This window comes from Tursiops truncatus, chromosome 5, assembly GCF_011762595.2.
Source record: "Tursiops truncatus isolate mTurTru1 chromosome 5, mTurTru1.mat.Y, whole genome shotgun sequence".
In the NCBI taxonomy this organism is placed as follows: Eukaryota; Metazoa; Chordata; class Mammalia; order Artiodactyla; family Delphinidae; genus Tursiops; species Tursiops truncatus.
In genome coordinates, this window is record NC_047038.1 from 1,282,867 (window position 1) to 1,303,679 (window position 20,813).

The following is a 20,813-nucleotide window of genomic DNA, read 5'->3' on the forward strand; positions in this document are numbered from 1 at the left end:
AGGAGCAGGCAAGGATGCCCACTTCCCACACTTCTATTCAACATAATATAGGAGGTCCTAGCCAGCACCATAAGGAAGGAGAAAATAATGAAAAGCATACAGTACAAAGGAAGAAGCAGAATGACCCTTATTCACTAGATGTGATCTCTTATGTAGAAGAACCCATGGAGACTACAAAAAAGCTTTCCAGAACTAATAAAGGAGTTGACCAAAGGATCAACATAAAGTCAATATACAAAAATCGATTCTATGTCTACACAGTACCAATGAATAATTGGACACTGAAATTAAATGAACAATGCCATTTATAATAGCACCCCAAAATATTTAGGTATAAATCCGTATGTTGAAAACTACAGAATTCTGATGAAAGAAATTTTAAAAGCCCTAAATAAATGGAAAGATATACCATGTTCATGGGTTAGAATGTTCAACCTTAATACGCCAATGACTCCCAAGTTGATCTATAAATTTAATATAAATAAAATCAAAATACTAGCAGGATTTTTCATAGCTATCAAGAAGCTGATTCTATAATTTACGGATCATAAAGGTAAAATGTAAAACTCTAAAGCTTTTAGAAGGAAACTTAAGAGAAAATCTTTGTAATCTTGGGTTAGATGAAGAGTTGCTAGATACACACCGTCAGCATGGTCCGTAAAAGAAAACAGTGAAACACTGGACTCCATCAAACTTTTTTTTGCAAATCATGTTGGATTCAAAACATATAAAGAACTCTCAAAAAATTCAGCAATGAAAGTTACTTCCAGAATGGCAGAGTGAGGAGATTGCCAACTCATTCTACGAGGTGTTATCCTGACGCTAAAGCCGGACACCAAATAGAACATCCTCCATAAATAGACACAAAGATCCTCAATAAATATTAGCAAACTGAATCTAGCAACATGTAAAAAGGGTTATGCACCATGACCAAGTGGGATTTATCTCAGAAATACAAGGTTGGTTTAAAATCCAAAAATAATGAATATAATACATCAGATTAGTAGAATAAAGGACAAAAAGCACATCACCACCACAACAGAATATTAAAAGCATTCGACAAAATCCAACACTCATTCATATTAAAACAACTCAACTAGGAAAAGAAGGGACTTTTCTCAAACTCATAAGAGAACATCTATAAAATTTACTCACTTTGAGTAATGTCAGCGTCTACAGCTGTATAAAACAGAGTGTGTTCTCTATCCAATAGCATGTCAAATCGGCATCAGACCAGACTGTAACTAACGTGCCCAGCTAGAAGCTCTTGGTAAGCACAGCGTGGTGTCAGGGTCGTCTGGCGTGATTCCTGAAATCATTTCCCTCCCACAGCACATAAAACATCACTTTTAATGAAAGTTCCTTTACCAATGGAAAGAGGGATAAATAAGTTTCTTACTTGTCCTGAGAAAGCAGAAATGCTAAGTTTAAATTGATTATCTTCAGAAGAATATGAAGGAAGCTTTTTAATAATTAAATGCCACTTTTTATGCTTTACAATATAACAAATAATAAAATAACAGAAACTTCACTAAATATCTAACCTATATAGCACACTTTGTTAAATATGTTCTATAATTTGAACATTAAAAAAAATATTTATTTGGCTGCGTCGGGTCTTAGTTGCAGCACGCAGGATCTTTCGTTGCAGCATGTGGGGCCTTTTTTTTTTTTTTGGCTGCGTTGGGTCTTTGTTGCTGTGCACGGGCTTTCTCTAGTTGCAGTGAGCAGGGTCTACTCTTCGATGTGGTGTGTGGGCTTCTCACTGCGGTAGCTTCTCGTTGCGGAGCACAGGCTCTAGGCACGTGGGCTTCAGTAGTTGCAGTGTGTGGGCTCAGTAGTTGTGGCATGAGGGCCCGCAGGCTCAGTAGTTGTGGTGCATGGACTTAGTTGCTCCAGGGCATGTGGGATCTTCCTGGACCAGGGCTCGAACCCGTGTCCCCTGCATTGGCAGGCGGATTCTTAACCACTGCACCACCAGGGAAGTCCTGTGGGGTCTTTTCGTTGCAGCACATAGGCTTTTCTCTAGTTGTGGTGTGCAGGCTCCAGAGTACGTGGGCTCAGTAGTTGTGGCACGTGGGCTTAGTTGCCCCACAGCATGTGGGATCTCAGTTCCCCGACAAGGGATGGAACCTGTGTCACCTGCATTGGAAGGCAGATTCTTAACCACTGGACCACCAGGGAAGACCCAATTTGAACATTTTAAGGAAAATTAAAATGTATATTTCATCCTTCGACCATACGGAAGAATGCATCCTAAGAAGGCACTTGAAGGTTTTTAGCTCTTTTTTTCTCCACCGTTGCCGATAGACATGAGCCCAATTCCCAGGCACTCACACTAGTCTCAAATGGCATCTTCTTTTCTATTATCCCACAGTGGCCATTCTGCTCATGGTGACTTGCCGAGGCATGAATGAGTGCTCTGGCATCTGACTACAGCAGAGAACCTCAACCATGAACCTTCCTTCCTTCCTTCCTTTCCTCTCTCCCTTTCTTTCCTTCTTCCTTCCTTCCTTTCTTTCTCTCGCTCTCTTTCTTTCTTTCTGTATATGGTTTTGGTTTTTTTGTGTTTTTTTGGCCACGTTGTGCAGCTTGTGGGATCTCAGTTCCCCAACCAGGGATTGAACCTGAACCACAGCACTGAAAACCAGAATCCTAACCACTAGGCTACCAAGGAACTCTCGAACACTGTCTTTCACTGTCAAGTTGCAGGGAAAGAAGACGAACAGTAGTTCCCGTAAGCCAACCTTAAACAAGCCAATAAAAATGCTGTGCACACTGACTGGAGACTAGAGGAGCACACAGTCACCAAATAAGAAAACATACATGACTTTCAATCAGAATTGCTTTTATGAAGTGTCCCAAATATGTCTAGAGATAAACAGTTATTAAAATTAAATAACTCAGCTGATAAAAATGGAACCAGAATATTTTGATGGAGGGGACCAAAAACATCTACGGAATCTTCTATTATGTTAAATTTTTTTTTAAATTAAAATAACCTTTTTATTTGAGAACAGTTTTACAGAAAAGTTAGGAAGATAGTATAGGGAGTCCCCTTATGCCCCTCACCCAATTTCCCACATTGCTAGCATCTTACGTTTCTAGGGCATCCTTCACACGACTAAGAAACCAACATCAATACACTATTATCGACTAAACTCTATACTTTATTTGGATTTCACCAGTTTTCACCTAATGTCCTTTTTCTGCTCCAAGACCCCATCCAGGACACATTCAGTCATCATGTTTCCTTAGGCTCCTCTTGGCTGTGGCAGTTTCCCAGATTTTGTGTTTTACGACCTTGTTTTGAGGAGCACTGGTCAGGCAGAATATCCCTCAGTTGGGATTTGCTTGTTGTTTCTCATGGTTAGACTGGGGTTACGGGTTTGGGGAGGAAGACCCCAGAGATAAAGTGCCCCATCACGTCAACGGCACCTGCTGTCGACATGACCTATCACTGCTGATGTCGACTTTGATCTCAGGCGGTGTTTGCTAAGTTCTGCATTGAAAAGTTACTTTTTTATTTCCCCCTTTCTACGCTGTACTCTTTGAAATCAAGTTTCTGAGCACAGCCTTCACTTAAGGGTGGGAAGTGATCACAGAAAGTATTTTTCTGTGTGCAATGACAGAGACAAAGTGAGAGGGGTGGTGTTGTGAGAAGGTTACCATCCGGGGAGAACACTGACTGACCAAAGAGCAAACTGAAGTCCATGCAACAGTGCCAGAGGAGGGAGGGTTGATGTCAGTCGCAGCACGGACGCTGCTGGCGCGGACAGAGACAGGTGAGCTTTGCAGCAGCAAAAGGTGGATTCAGGCCAGCAAGAGGCACAGTTGGGGCTGCAACTCAAGATGTGCAAATTCCCTACCAGGTAAGCGTTCAACTACGCTGTGAAGTAAAGCCCTGAAAGGAGCTCGGCCTGCAGCACCCCTCAGATCTAGTCGGCTGTGGAACCCTTTGCACAGAACGCCTTCTAGCATCTCACAGGGTGCCGTAGCCTCGGAAGTGATCCTGACTTGGAGCCTTTGACTAGATGGTCTTTCTTCCAGACCTTAGCAGGCCCAGCTCCTTCTCAGCTTTGAAGCCACAGCTCAAATGTCACCTACTCAGTGAAGCCTTCCTGGAACATCTAAGCCAAAGCAGCACACCCCCATCCCTCTCTATTCCCATTTCCCTGTTTATTTTCTCCTTGGCACTCATCACAACGTAAATGTGTTACGTGTCTACACAGCCATGGGCCACCTGCCCCCCAGGATGAGTGAATGAATGAACCAGCTAACAAATGGTGCCTCCATTCCAGCTGGTTTCCCAAGTCCAACAGATGTGTCTCTAGATGCTCTAGATGCTCTTGTCCACTCCCTGCACCCTCCCCCCGGCCCCCTCCCCGCACAGCCCAGACCTGCTTTTCCTCCTGGACGTCTTCCCTTCCACATTCTCTGCCTCTTTTCCGCTGCCCGTGTCCTGGTCACATCTTACATGGGTTCTAACAACACTCTCCCAACCACGAGTGAAGCAACTCTACCATTCCCTCTGTTAACTACTGTTTATTGGGCTCCTAGTTTATTCCAGATATTCTGCTAGGAGCTGGGAAAACAAGTGGTGGACATGGCAGGCAGAGTCCCTGCTCCCACGGAGCTCCCATCCTAGTGGGGAGAGGCAAAGAATAAATAAAACAGGACAGACATGGGTCCTGCCCTGAGGGGCTTACACTGCAGTTTAAGGAGAACAAAGAGAGAGAGAAGTCGCATCACTACAAACTGTGCCCATGCAGGACGATAACAGGGTGCTGTCATTCTGACTGGGAGGGGGAACCAAAGAGCACCCCTCAGAGCAGAGTCACCCAGGCTGGGAACGAGGTTACCACTAGGGTAAGCTTGCAAAAACACTAAACCAACCTTTTCACCCCTTGGCTTCAAATATCTCCGTGGTTTTGCACTATCCCAGAGGTAGAGTTCGTGCCCCTACGATTTGATCTTGATCACCACTGCCAACTCCATCTCTCACCACTGCCCCACAGACACGCCAGCTCCAGCCAACCCGAGCTCCCTGCAGTCTCCCCAACGCAGCATGCTATCTGCCCCCCTTGGTGATCCTGGCTCCCCTTCCCCTCCTTTTAAAAATTTTGGTGTCATTGACATAACATACTAGTTTCAGGTATACAACATATTCAATATTTGTATATACTGCAAAATGATCACCACAAAAAGTCCATTTAATATTCATCACCACACACAGTTGCAGACATTTTTTCTTGTGATGAGAACTTTCAAGATCCACTCTCTCAGCAGCTTTCAAACATGCAATGCAGTGTTAACTATAGTCACCATGCTGTACATGACATCCCCATGGCTTACTCACTTTATAACTAGAAATTTGTACATTTTGACCCCTTTCTCTCATTTCACCCACCTCCCACTCATTGTCTCAGGCAACCACCAGTCTGTTCTCTATATGCATGAGTTCGTTTTTTTGTTTTGTTTTGTTTTTCTTGTTTTGTATTTTAAGATTCCACATATAAGGGAGATCATATTGTATTTATCCTTTTCTGTCCAATCTGTTTCACTTAGCATAATGCCCTCAAGGTCCATCCATGTGTCATAAATGGCAAGATTTCATTCTTTTTACAACTGAATAATATTATATTGTATATATATGCCACATTTTCTTTACCCGTTCATCCATGGATGGACCTTTATGTTGTTTTCTTGTCTTGACTATTGTAAATAATGCTGCAATGAACATGGGGGTGCAGATATTTTTTCAAATTAACTTTAAATTTTTCTTTGGATAAATACCCAGTGGAGTTGCTTGATCATATGGTAGTTCTATTTTTAATTTTTTGAGGGTGACTTCCCTGGTGGCAGAGTGGATAAGAAGCCACCTGCCAATGCAGGGGACACGGGTTCAATCCCTGGTCCGGGAAGATCCCACATGCCATGGAGCAGCTAATCCTGTGCACCACAACTACTGAGCCTGCCCGCCTAGAGCCTGTGCTCCACAACAAGAGAAGCCACTGCAATGAGAAGCCCGTGCACCGCGACGAAGAGTAGCCCCCGCTCACCGCAACTAGAGAAAGCCTGTGTGCAGCTATGAAGACCCAACACAGCCAAAAATAAATAAAATTAAATCTTAAAAAAAAATGTTTTTTGAGGAACCTCCATACTATTTTCCATAGTGGCTGCATCAATCTACATTCCCACTAAAAGATGTATGAGTGTTCCCTATTCTCCACGTTCTCACCAACATTTGTTATTTCTTGTCTTTGTGATAACAGCCATCATAGCAGGTGTGAGGTGATATCTCATTGTGGTTTTGATTTGCATTTCCCTAATGATTAGTGATGTTGAGCATCTTTTCATATGTCTATTGGCCATCCGTATGTCTTCTTTGGAAAACTGTCTATTCAGATCCTCTGTGCATTTTAAAAATTGAATTGTTTGTTTACTATAAAATTGTATGAGTTCTTTATACATTTTGAATATTAACCCCTTATCACGTATATGATCTGCAAATGTTTTCTCCCATTTGGTAGGTTGTCTTTTCATTTTGTTAATGGTTCCTTTACTGTACAGAAGCTTTTTAGTTTGAAGTAGTCCCACTTGTTTATTTTTGCTTTTGTTGCTTTTGCTTTTGGTGTCAGATCTAAAAACTCATTGCCAAGACTGATGTCAGGGAGCTTACCACCTATGTTTTATTCTAGGAGTTATATGGTTTCAGGTCTGACATTCAAGTCTTAATCCACTTTTAGTTAATTTTTGTATATGGTGTAAAATAGTGGTCCAGTTTCATCCTTATGCATGCAGCTGTATAGTTTTCCCAACACAATTTATTGAAGAGACTGTCATCCTCTCCCTACTGTATATTCTTGGCTCCTTTATCATAGATTAATTGACCATATATATATGGGTTTATTTCTGGGCTCTCTATTCTGTTCCATTGATCTATATGCCAGTTTTTATGCCAGTACCATACTGTTTTAATTACTCTAGGTTTGTAAGATAGTTTGAAATCAGGGTGCATGATGTCTCTAGCTTCATTCTTGTTTCTCAAGGTTGCTTTGGCTATTTGGGGTCTTTTGTGGTTCCATACAAATTTTAGGATTGTTTGTTTTATTTCTATGAAAAATACCATTGGAATTTTGATAAAGATTGCACTGAATCTGTAGAATGCTTTGTGTGGTATGGACATTTTAACAATATTAATTCTTCCAATCCATGAGCATGGAATATCTTTCCATTTATTTGTGCCTTCAGTTTCTTTCATCATTTTATGGTTTTCACAGACAGGTCTTTCACTTCCTTGGTTAAATTTATTCCGAGGTATCTTATTATTTTTGATGCAATTGTAAAATGGGATTATTTTCTTAATTCCTCATTCTGATAGTTTATTAGTATATATAAACAACAGATTTTTTAATATTGATTTTGTATCTTACAACTTTACTGAATTCATTTATTGCTTCCAACAGTTTGTGTGTGTGTGTGTGTGTGTGTGTGTGTGTGTGTGTGTGTGTGTGTAGTTTTCAGGGTTTTCTATATATAACATCATAGCATCTGCAAATAGTGACAGTTTTACTTCTTCCTTCCCAATTTGGATGCCTGTTATTTCTTTTTCTTGCCTAATTGCTCTGGCCAGGACTTCCAATACAATGTTAAATAAAAGTGGTGACAGTGGGCATCCTTGTCTTGTTCCTGCCCATAGAGGAAAGACCTTCAGCTTTTCACCACTCAGTATGATGTTAGCTGTCAGCTTGTCATATATGGTCTTCATTATGCTGAGATACATTCCCTCTATACTCACTTTATTGAGCTTTTTATCATAAATGAATATTGACCTCCTTTTTTAAAAAATGAAATTTCAATTTTTGAATAGTTTTAGATTTAGAGATACACTGTGAAGCTAGTAGAGTGCCAATATATCCCACACCCAGTTCTCCCTATTATTAACATCTTACATTAGTATGGTACATTGGTCACAGTTAGCAAACCCAATACTGATACATTATTATTAACTAAAGTCCATAAATTATTCATATTTCCTCAATATTTCCCTAATGTCCACTTTCTGTTCCAGGATCCCACACTGCATTTAGTTGTCATGTCCCCTTAGGCTCCTCTGGGCTTTGACAGGTTCTCAGACTTTCCTTGTTTCTGATGACCTTGACAAAAATGAGGACTGCTGGTCAGGTAGTTTTGTAGAATATCCCTAATTGGGGTTTGTCTGATGTTTTTCTCATGATTAGAATGGGGATATGGGTTTTGAGGAGGAAGGCTGGAGAGGTAACTTGTGTTTCATCACATCATAATAATAAGGGTTCTTACTAGCAGTATGGTTTATCACTTTTGATGTTGGCCTTGATCACTTGGCTGAGGTGTGTTTGCTCAATTTCTCCACTGTAAAGTTACCTTTTTCTCCTCTTTTCATACAATACTCTTTGGAAAGAGTCCCTATGCTTACAGAGTGGGGAGTTATGCTCCATCTTCTTGAAGGCAAAGTATTAATACCTACATAAATTATTCTACATGGGGGATTCATCTTTTCTCCCTTATTTATGTATTTATTCAGTCATTTATATCCGTATGAACTCATGGACATTTATTCTATCCTTTGGGTTATAACCCAACATAACATTATTTATTTTGTTATTCACATTATTCCGGCTTTGGCCAGTGGAAGCTCTTTCACTTGGCTCCTGTGTCCCTTTGACTTAACCTCTGCAGTGTGTGTGTGTGTTTATCACTTCCTTACTCTCTGGCACTACAGGATGCTCCAGGCTCATCTTGTGTGTTTCCTGCCGCAGTCGTAGAATCAGCCGTTTCTCAAGGAGCCCTGGTTGCTTTCACTGGAGATGGTATCAGAAGCCAAGATCTGGGTGCTAGGGGGCGTCCTTGCTTCTAGGCCCTCTCAGCTGACGGAGCAAGGAGATATGTGCGCATATGCTGCCCTGTGTAGTCGTACCTATAAATGTTTCTAGGTATAGCCATCTGTGTCTGTGTGAAGCCACACATGAGTCCACACTGCTGTCTCCAACTCTAATCCACCGCATGGGTCGTTCGAACCTCCTCTCTACTGCAACATGAGAAACCTGGCTCCACCATCAGTGATGACATTACTCTCCCGGGTCCAAGGTGCAGTGGGCGGGACCAGGTCCATGAGCCTCTCGGACTCTCTAGAGTGAGCATCAGCATGGGCACACAGCAATGTGACCACACGTCAGGGGGACTGTTCTGAAACTTACCCAAACTGTGGAAACTGAAAGCAAATTGTCAGCTATAACATTTTCTGCCGTTAATGTGGACACTTAAATGTATGAAAACCACTTCCAATTCCTTTGTGTAACAAACTCAGCCAGATTCTCCAGGACGCTGAGACCCACTGCAGGAAACGCGCTCTGCTCTCTGCAGCAAGCCCCTTTTCTCAGCTTCCGTCAACTGCTCTGCACAGCCCAAGGCTCCGTTGGTGTCTGGAGTGACGAAGACTGGGCACACTCCTAGCATTTGTTTTCATGGTGAACTCTGGCATGTGTGAAAAAATAAGAGAACTGATCTGGAAAAATTCAATGTTAACGGCCTTCGCTTCACATTCAGCAAAAGGCAAGGTGCAGAGGTGACGTTTTAAGTCTATACTTTGGCGTCTGTTCGATTGTCAGTAGTTGTAAGTGAACATGCCAAGCAGGCAATAGTCTGAACTGTGGGGAAGGAGGTGCACCCATGGGCCCCGGCCCACAGCGTCTCTGCTCAGCATGTGTGGCCTGGGCAGAACGGCTGGTCCGGGGATCAGCCACCTTCAGTTTGGCCACAGTCTCCACACTGGAGGCAAAACACGGAGGAGGCTGCAGACGGACAGGCACCGTGACGGCAGCCCCATCTTTTCGGTGGGTCCTCAGAGGATCCAGCGGGGCCACAGCCAGCATGCTGGCTTCCTCTGTCCTGGTTACTACGTGACAGCAGCTCCAGCATCTTCTGAGCACTCTGTGAGACACCTTGGCCCGTCGGGAATAAATGAACAGCTGTGCTCCCCCAGGACGCAGCCTACTCCATCAGTCCTGCTCTGACTGCCCTGGCCAACACCACCTTCCCCTGTGCTTTCGGTCCTTCCCAGACTCTGTGCTGTCCACAGTGTTTATCATCTTCCACATCATGACTAATTTAGTATGTCTGCTGTCTGGCTCGTGCCCTCCAGCCCCCCAGACTCCACAAGGGCAGAGGTTCTGGTCCATTCAGCACGAGCTCCATGAACAGCCTGGCATACACGACGTGCTCATGAATGAATCAGTGAGTGGGGAGCAGCAGGAAATGGGCTGGAGAAGGAGGCAGGGTGTCCAGACTTCCCCGAGAGGCCTGGCAGCGGCTGAAGCCTGAAGAAGCATCAGGCTACCATCTGAGAGGTTTTCTGGCTGCTGCACAGGCGGCTGGTGGACGGACTAGAGCGTGGAGACCTAGGAGGGGGAATGAGAAGGCAGTGGGGAGCAGAGGGGACCAGGAGGCAGACCCCCACGTACTTGGTGATCCTAGACATGCAGGTCCTGCCTGAGTTACCAGGGAGCCGAGACAGGGACTGTAACTGTTTGTTTGAGAGATCTGAAGGAGAGCTAAGTAAAGAGAGAGATGCAAGTGTCGTAAGCATGTAAGTGGGAAGCTGCTGGTGAAGGAGTGGCGTGTGCGGTGGGCTCAGAGGAGGGAGGAGCACCAGGCTGCATGAGTGCAGCAAGGAGGAGGGGGTTGGAGCAGGAAACAGGCCCCTGAGGGGCCACCCTGGAGGAGAGGGGACAGATGTGGGAGGACCAAGCCAGGCGAGGAGGAAGGACAGACCTAGGCAGCAGCCCGGCCCAGCAGCAGCAGCGGGACGGTGCAGGCGGAGCGAGAGGCCGCCAGAGAAAGGGTGAGCCTCTGCTAGCAGGGAAGGGGGCTGGGCCCAGTGGGGCCGAGATGCAGCCGGGCAGAGTGGCTTTAGGAACAGGCTCCTCTCCCTGCCGGCTCTTGGGCTCTGATGGTCCGTTTAGCTGCCGGTCACCACCAGTGCTTTAAAAGATGAAACTGAGGGACTTCCCTGGTGGTGCAGTGGATAGGACTCCATGCTCCCAATGGAGCATGGGGCCCGGGTGCAGGGGCCCGGGTTCGATTCCTGGTCGGGGAACTAGATCCCACATGCGTGCCACAACTAAGGAGCCGGTGAGCCACAACTAAGGAGCCCACCTGATGCAACTAAGAGCCGGTGCAACTAAATAAATATTTAAAAAGAAGATGAAATTGAATAGGATAAAGAATCACTGTGCATTGCTCACAGTGGTACTCGCTCCTGGTACCCTCTAGCTGCTAAGGTCCCCATCAAAAGGAGATGCACGAAAAGTGCTGTGACGCGGTCCGTGGACAAGGAGGGGACTACTCATTTCACTCTAAATAGAAATAGGAAAGTCATACATCACTAAAATGACAAAGGACAGAGGCTTAAAAATCTCATTTGGGTTTCCAGTAGTGACACAGATTTAGCAATAATTATTTGATTTATAAAAATCTTGCTAATAAATATTTTGATATTTAAATAATACCATGTAGGAGGGATATTCATAAGCAAAGCTGAAAAATTCACAAGCCAACGATGTAAAGAGCATGATTAGAATTTTTCCAAATTAGCTACTGTAACATTATGTAGGTACTGATGAATATAGGGCTTAAATATTGTATCAGGAAAGCCAGGCCTCTACACTTGGTGGCAGAGTCTGGGCCTGAAGACAAATTTCCTAAGGCTCTTTTCCAAATAACAACGTAAGGACGGCTGCACAGAGGCAGACAGAATAGAACATTTGCTGCTAGAACTAGAAAGATAAGTAATAAATATCCGTTACCCTCTTTCAGTGCATTCAAAGAGATACTGGTTCAATTATCTTACATAGTAGGTTTAAAATGTGTAACCCTTATTTCTGCTGATAGCATGAAAAATATCATAATCTTGCCCTTTGTTTTGGGCCTTGAAGCATGCTTTTTCTTTTTCCTTAGAAAATGGCACTCAGATTTTCACTAGGGCTCTCCCCTCTTTACGCCAGCCAGCAGAGCCCATCTTGTGGCCATGAGACTAGTTCAAGGGTGGCCTAGTTCCAGACAGAGATGCAAGGAGATGCTTGCTGAGGGCGTCTGCAAAAGATGTTTCCCCTTCCTTTCATGGAAGCTACATGGAGAGAAACTAAGCAGGTATCCCCAAGACCTGATGGGATGCTGAGGACGAGAGGCTGAGAGATGGGGGACAGAAGAGGGACCTGCCTGTATGACTTGACTGATAGATCAAACCTTGCCTGAAGCCAGCCCTTCCTTGGACTTCTAAGTCAGGTATGCTAAGAAAGACCTTAATTGTTTAGATCAATTTAGTCTGATTTTCTGTCATTTGCAGCTGAACGTATTTGAACAATACGTGGATTAGAGGTATTTTAATCACCAGTTTAGACTCCTGGGGAAAAGCAGTCAGTCAGTGTAGGACCCACAGTCCTCAAAGCCCAGCCTTTCTTCCCTCTCAGTCATGCTCCTCCCGCCCCAGGCTGTGTCTGCGGGGAGGAGCCCACAAACCGCTTGGTATCAGGAAGGGGTGGGTCCTACGTCACCAGCTTGGGGCCAGCTGCCCTTGTTGCTTCTGCTGGTGAAGCCTGTTATCACACCATGGCCAGCATCCAACGGCCCCTCCCCTGATGACCTGGTCCTGGCCTTGGCTCTGCTTGACACTGCTGATCTGCTGAAACTCAGATGCCTCCTCTGTGTGGACTTGACCTTGGACTGTCCACCTCACAGCCCCACTCTGTGGCCCAGTCAGACCCAGACAAATATGGTGGTCCTGCATTTCCACAACAGAGGACCACAGGACCAAGGGGCCACGGGAACTTTCCAGCTCTCACTCACGCCCCTTGGGGCCCATGGAGACTTGGCAGGAGAAAGCCACTTCAGGGTCCCTGCCCAATGCCCATGCCCTGTCTTGGCTTGGAACTCCCAGGCTTCTGGGCTAGAAGCCAAGCCTCATCCCCATGGGTTATAGTCTACAGGGGTCTATTCCCTCCTCTGGGCTTCTCCCCCAGGGGGCCAGGCCAGAGCCCTTTTGGAGATACTAGTGCTTGTCTCCCTCTCAGCATTTCCTCCAAGCCCACAAGTCATTCTCATGCCTCCCAGTGAAGTGGACCTGCCCATATAGCATATCTTGCATACCTTACCTTATAAACTCTGAAAATACAAGTCTCTGAGTCTTGGTATTTAAAGGGAAGCTTCTGAAATTTAAAAAAAAAAGAAAAAAACACCCCAAACACTTTCTGATCTTCATTTCTGATACTTTCTTGTTTCTGCTGTGCTCTTTCACAAGTTCTGTGTTGAAAGCCAGAGCTGAACACAGACTTCTTTATCCTCAGCTGTATCCCCCTCTCCTTCTGAAGAAATAGAGGCCTCAGCCCCAAGGGTGGGCAGTCTCATAGGAGCAAGAGGTGCTGGGAATGAAATACACAGCAGACAGTGTTTTGAAACCATCCTTGTGCAAGCAAATCTTTTGTTCCATTAATGCTGCTAATAAGGAGACTGCGCTTCCAGGAGGATGGCATGGACACTCCCCCTCTTCCCCCACTGGTACAACTAAAACCCTAGCCATTATGTGTAAAACAAACACAAGACAGCTCTGCAAGTGGAGAGAGGAAGGCAGACTGGCCAGGGACCACAGGACCAAGGATTACATGAAGGTGAGGCCTAGGGTTTCCTTTTGCTTCACAAGTCTCAGACTGGGTGTTGAAGAAGCCAGTAACCTAGACATGCTGATGGCCACTGACCAAAAGCCCCAACAAAGGCCTGCACTCTCTAGCAGGATAGGAAATTTTTAGACAAGAACTGTACTATTTCAAATATCACAGGCAAAAACTGTGGCTGAGTTTAGCAAGTTTAGAAAGCAGTTTAGCAAGAATCCCCCCAACCCCTCATACCTCACCAAGTTCTTCTTAGTAATTTTCCACCCACTGACCCCTTCCCCTCCCCATTAGCTATAAATCTCCTGCTGTCTTCACTGCATCTGGAGTGGTTCAATCTCTCTCCCTTATTGCAATAATCCTGAATAAACTCTTCCTTGCCTGTTTAACTCTGTCTGGTGCATTTTTTCTTTGACAAAATACAACATATCAAAATTTGTGGGATACAGCTAGAGCAGTGGTGAGAAGGAAATTTTATAGCACTAAAAATGCATACATGAGAAAAAAGGAAAAGTCTCAAAGGAATAATCTAAGATCCCACCTTAAGAACCTAGAAAAAGAAAAGCAAAATACACCCAAATCAAGTAGAAGAAAGGGAATAATGAAAAACTGAAATTGATAAAATTGAAAACAGAGAAAAACCAATGAAACAAATAGCTGCTTCATTGAAAAAGTCAATAATATTGACAAAACTCTAGCTAGATTGACAAAGAAAAAAGAGAGAAGACACAAATTACCAATGTCAGGAATGAAATAGGGAACATCACTACAGACCCTACAGACATCAAAAGGATAAGGAAGTGCTAATGAACAATTACACACACATTAATTTCACGACTCAGAAAAAAAGGACCAATTTCTCAAAAAGTACAAACAATAAAAAATCATCCAATATGAAACATAATATCAATAAGCCAATAAATATTAAGGAAATTGAGCTCATAATCTTAGAGCTCTCCAAAAATAAATCTTTGGGCCCAGATGATTTTACTGACAAATTCTACCAAATATTGAAAGAATTAACACAATTCCACATTTCCCATTTTATGAAACTAGTATTATTCTGATACCAAACCAGATAAGAACAGATCAATATCCATCACGAATAAACACATAAAAATCCTTTTAAAATATTAGCACATAAAATTCAGCATATATTTTTTAAAAATATGATTCAGCAATTGCACTCCTAGACACTTATCCCAGAGAAATGAAGACTTAAGTTTGCACAAAAATCTGTACATCAATGCTTATAGCAGCTTTATTTATTATAGCCAAAACACAGACGGCTTCCCTGGTGGCGCAGTGGTTGAGAGTCCGCCTGCCAATGCAGGGGACACGGGTTCGTGCCCCGGTCCGGGAAGATCCCACATGCCACGGAGCGGCTGGGCCCGTGGGCCATGGCCACTGAGCCTGAGCATCTGGAGCCTGTGCTCCGCAATGGGAGAGGCCACAGTAGTGAGAGGCCCGCGTACCGCAAAAAAAACAAACAAATAAACAAAACATGGAAAACCGCAGATGTCTTCAAAACTAAATTGCTGGGACTTCCCTGGTGGTACAGTGGTTAAGAATCCACCTGCCAATGCAGAGGACACGGGTTTGAGCCCTGGTCCAGGAAGATCCCACATGCCACGGAGCAACTAAGCCCATGCACCACAACTACTGAGCCTGCGCTCTAGAGCCCGCACACCACACTGCTGAGCCCAAGTGCCACAACTACTGAAGCCCATGCGCCTAGAGCCTGTGCTTCGCAACAAGAGAAGCCACCACAGTGAGAAGCCCGTGCATCACAAGGAAGAGTAGCCCCCGCTCACCACAACTAGAGAAAAGCCCAAGCGCAGCAATGAAGACCCAACGCAGCCAAAAAACTAAAATAAAATAAATTTTAAAAAACCCAAAAACTAAATTGCCACTCATACCTGGAGGAGGATATGCTGAGGGATCTAGGAGCGGAAAAGGTATCTAACAGAGGTAAGGAGAACGAAGGCTCAAGGCAGGGGAAGCATGAGGGGTCAAGCAATCACCAACCACCTTGAAGTTATCGCCCACAGTGCGACAAAATCTTAATTTGGCTCCAACTCACATACCAAAAGGCTAGTACAAGTGTGCTAATAAAACAGTGGACATACATTTAGAAAAATAAAGAAAACTAAGAGGAAAAAGGACTCACAGAGGAGAGGTGGAGTCAAGACGGTGGACTAGGAGGACGTGTCTCCGCACAAGTAGGGCACCTACCAGGCACCGGTGGGGGACCACGGACACCTAAGGGGACGGAGGAACCCCCAGCGACAGGGTAGGATGTGTGGCATGAGGGGGAGTGAGGAGGGAGGAGAAGTGGAGGCAGGAGGGGGCTGGCGCCCCTGAGGGGTGGCTGGGGGAAGGGAGGGGATCCCACACCCGAAGGGGGAAATTGGGGGACCATTGGGAGGGCAGAGGGTCCAAAGGGAGTGTGGCCAGGTTTCCCCTGCCCACCTGGGCCCCCAGGAGCCTGCTGAGATCCTGGGCCTGATCCTCTGCCCACCAAGGCCCCCTCCAGCCACATGAATCCTGAGTGAGTGGGAGGGAGGGAAGGGGGAGCAAAAGTAAAGGCCGGACCTCCGGGACCGGCACCCCTGAGGGGTGGCTGGGGGAGGGAAGGAGTTCCTACACCCAGCAGGACCCACCCACGGTGAGGGGTCCAGCGGGGACGGGGAAGACCCTAGGAGGGACAGTGGGGGAGGGGCATGAAGGAACAGAAGAGAACGGGGCCCTGTGCTTTCCCTGTCCACTTAGGCACTGGGGAGCCTGTTGGGCACCCTGGACTAATCTGCCCTCGAAGCCTCCCTCCCGCGTGGAGAGCCCAAGCCCCGCCCCTACACCCCCACCCAGGGCCCTACCTCTACACTCGGAGAGCCCCTCTGAGACCCCCTAGAACGGCTGGGCCTAAACCCCACCCACACACCCTCACTCAGGGCCCTACCTCCAAACTCCGGAACTCCACACTCCAGAGGCCCTCCCTTCCACGTGCTGCCTCTCCCCTTCCCCGAGCAGGTCCTAACCGGAGGCCCTGCCCCACGCTTGAACGTCAACCCCCACCCGCCTAGGTCCCGCCCCACCCCAAAGCCCGCCCTTGCCTAAGTTACAACCCTGCCTAAACTCCGCCCCCATCACCAAGGCTTTCTTTTTTCCTCTTTTAGATTGGGGTTCTGTTTTACCTTGTTGGTTCATTGTTGTTGATTCATTTATATATATATATTTTCTAATAAATCTTTTATTTTATTCTTTTTTTTTTTTTTTGCGGTACGCTGGCCTCTCACTGTTGTGGCCTCTCCTGTTGTGCAGGCTCAGCAGCTATGGCTCACGGGTCCAGCCGCTCTGCGGCATGTGGGATCTTCCCGGACCGGGGCACGAACCCGTGTCCCCTGCATCGGCAGGTGGACTCTCAACCACTGCGCCACCAGGGAAGCCCTTATTTTATTCTTTACACTTCGTTATTGTTCTGCTCCTTTTGGCTTGTTCCCCCCCCCCCTTTTCTTTTCTTTTTTCTGTTGTGGTTTTATTTTACCTTGTTGCAGTTGTTTCAATTATATTTTAATTTTTCCTAGTATAGTTCTTATCTTTCTAATTTTATTTATTTTTGTTTTTTGTTATTGTATTGCTCCTTTTTTTCTTCTTCTTTTTCTTTTTTTGCCACACCACACGGCTTGCAGGATCTTGGTTCCCAGGCTGTAGGTAGGGTCTGAGCTCCTGTGGTGGGAGCTCCGAGTCCAAACCACCGGACTAATAGAGAACCTCAGACCCCAGGGAATAGTAATTGGAGTGAGGCCTCTATCTAACCTCTATAGGCACCAAGACCCACCTCTATCTAACTGTCTGCAAACTCCAGTGCTGGACGCCTCAGGCCAAACAACCAGTAAGACAGGAATACAGCATCACCCATCAAAACAACAACAAAAAAATGAAACGACAAAAAAATATGTTATAGACGAAGGAGCAAGGTAAAAACCTACAAGACCAAATAAATGAAGACGAAATAGGCAACCAACCTGAAAAAGAATTCAGAGTAATGATAGTAAAGATGATCCAAAATCTCGGAAACAGAATGGAGAAAATACAAGAAACATTGAACAAGGATCTAGAAGAACTAAAGAGCAAACAAACAGTGATGAACAACACAATAACTGAAATTAAAAATACTATACAAGGGCTTCCCTGATGGCACAGTGGTTGAGAGTCTGCCTGCCGATGCAGGGGGCGCGGGTTCGTGCCCCGGTCCAGGAGGATCCCACATGCCGCGGAGCGGCTAGGCCCGTGAGCCATGGCCGCTGAGCCTGCACGTCCAGAGCCTGTACTCCGCAATGGGAGAGGCCACAGCAGCGAGAGGCCCACGTACCACACACACACACAAAAAAAAAAAATACTGTAGAAGCAATCAATAGCAGAATAACTGAGGCAGAAGAATGGATAGTAAGCTGGAAGATAAAATGGTGGACATAACTGCCAGGGAGCAGAATAAAGAAAAATGAATGAAAAGAATTGAGGACAGTCTCAGAGACCTCTGGGACAACATTAAACACACCAATATTTGAATTATAGGGGTCCCAGAAGAAGAAGAGAAAAAGAAAGGGACTGAGAAAATATTTGAAGACATTATAGTCAAAAACTTCCTTAACGTGGGAAAGGAAGTAGTCAATCAAGTCCAGGTAGTGCAGAGAGTCCCATACAGGATAAACCCAAAGAGAAACAGGACAAGACACATATCAATCAAACTATCAAAAATTAAATACAAAGAAAAAATTTTAAAAGCAGCAAGGGAAAAGCAACAAATAACGTACAAGGGAATCCCCATAAGGTTAACAGCTGATCTTTCAGCAGAAACTCTGCAAGCCAGAAGGGAGTGTCAGGACATAATCAAAGTGATGAAAGGGAAAAACCTACAACCAAGATTACTCTACCCAGCAAGGATAACATTCAGATTTGACGGAGAAATTAAAACCTTTACAGACAAGCAAAAGCGAAGAGAATTCAGCACCACCAAACCAGCTTTACAACAAATGCTAAAGGAACTTCTCTAGGCAGGAAACACAAGAGAAGGAAAAGACCCACAAAAACAAACCCAGATATTTCGCTAGTGGCTCAGTGGATGACAGTCTGCCTGCCAATGCAGGGGACATGGGTTCAGGCCCTGGTCCGGGAGGATCCCACATGCCGTGGAGCAACTAAGCCTGTGTGCCACAACTGCTGAGCCTGTACTCTAGAGCCTGCCAGCCACAACTGCTGAGGCCCATGTGCCTGGAGCCTGTGCTCCACAATGGGAAAGGCCACTGCAGGGAGGAGTGGCCCCCACTTGCTGCAACTAGGGAGAGCGCACATGCAGCAGCGAAGACCCAACACAGCCAAAAATAATAAATAAATAAATAAATTTATTTTTTAAAAAAACCCAAATCAATTCAGAAAATGGTAATAAGAACATACATATCGATAATCACCTTGAATGTAAATGGATTAAATGCTCCAACCAAAAGACACAGACTGGCTGAATGATACAAAAACAAGACCCTTATATATGCTGTCTACAAGAAACCCACTTCAGACCTAGGGACACATACAGACTGAAAGTGAAGTGATGGAAAAAGATATCCCATGCAAATGGAAATCACAGGAAAGCTGGAGTAGCAATACTCATATCAGATAGAATACACTTTAAAATAAAGACTGTTACAAGAGATAAGGAAGGACACCACAACACTATGAGATTAGAAATCAATTACAGGAAAAAAAACAGTAAAAAACACATATACATGGAGGCTAAATAACCAAGAGATGACTGAAGAAATCAAAGAGGAAATCAAAAAATACCCAGAAACAAATGAAAACGAAAACATGACGATCCAAAACCTATGGGATGCAGCAAAAGCAGTTCTAATAAGGAAGTTCATAGCAATTCAAGCTCACCTCAAGAAACAAGAAAAATCTCAATCAACAAAAATCAATAAACAATCTAACATTACACCTAAAACAACTAGAAAAAGAAGGACAAAGAAAACCCAAAATTAGTAGAAGGAAAGAAATCATAAAGATCAGTGCAAAAATAAATGAAACAGAAACAAAGAAAACAATAGCAAAGATCAATAAAACTAAAAGCTGGTTCTTTGAGAAGATAAACAAAATCGATAAACCTTTAGCCAGACTCATCAAGAAAAAAAGGGAGAGGACTCAAATAAATAAAATTACAAATGAAAAGGAGAGATTACAACTGACACCACAGAAATACAAAAGACCATAAGAAACTACTACAAGCAACTATATGCCAATAAAATGGACAACCTGAAAGAAATGGACAAATTCTTGGAAAAGTACAACCTTCCAAGACCGAACCAGGAAGAATTAGAAAATATAAATAGACCAATCACAGGTAATGAAATTGAAACTGTAATTAAAAATCTTCCAACAAACAAAAGTCTAGTACTGATGGCTTCACAGGAGAATTCTATTAAACATTTAGAGAAGAGTTAACACCTATCCTTCTCAAACTCTTCAAAAAAATTGCAGAGGGAGGGACACTCCCAAACTCTTTCTAAGAGGCCACCATCACCCTGATACCCAAACCAAACAAAGATATCACAAAAAAAGAAAATTACAGACCAATATCACTGATGAACATAGACACAAAAATCCTCAACAAAATACTAGTAAACAGAATCCAACAACACATTAAAAGGATCATACACCATCATCAAGTGGGATTTATCCCAGGGATGCAAGGATTCTTCAATATACACAAAACAATCAATGTGATACACCATATTAACAAATTAAAGAATAAAAACCACATGATCATCTCAAAAGATGCAGAAAAAGCTTTTGACAAGATTCAACACCCATTTATGATAAAAACTCTCCAGAAAGTGTGCATAGAGAGAACCTACCTCAACATAATAAAAGCCATATACAACAAACCCACAATAAACATCATGCTCAATGGTGAAAAACTGAAAGAATTTCAGGTTAAGATCAGGAATAATACAAGGATGTCCACTCTCACCACTCTTATTCAACATAGTATTGGAAGTGCTAGCCACAGCTATCAGAGAAGAAAAAGAAATAAAAGGAATACAACTCGGAAAAGAA

The 20,813-nt window shown here is 44.3% G+C and overlaps 1 protein-coding gene across 2 annotated transcripts in view; it reads right to left on the bottom strand.

Annotated features, from left to right (window-relative positions):
* POLN (DNA polymerase nu) overlaps positions 1 to 20,813 on the bottom strand; it is a 172,843-nt gene that overhangs the window by 63,721 nt on the left and 88,309 nt on the right. The gene's annotated exons all lie outside the window — the stretch shown is intronic.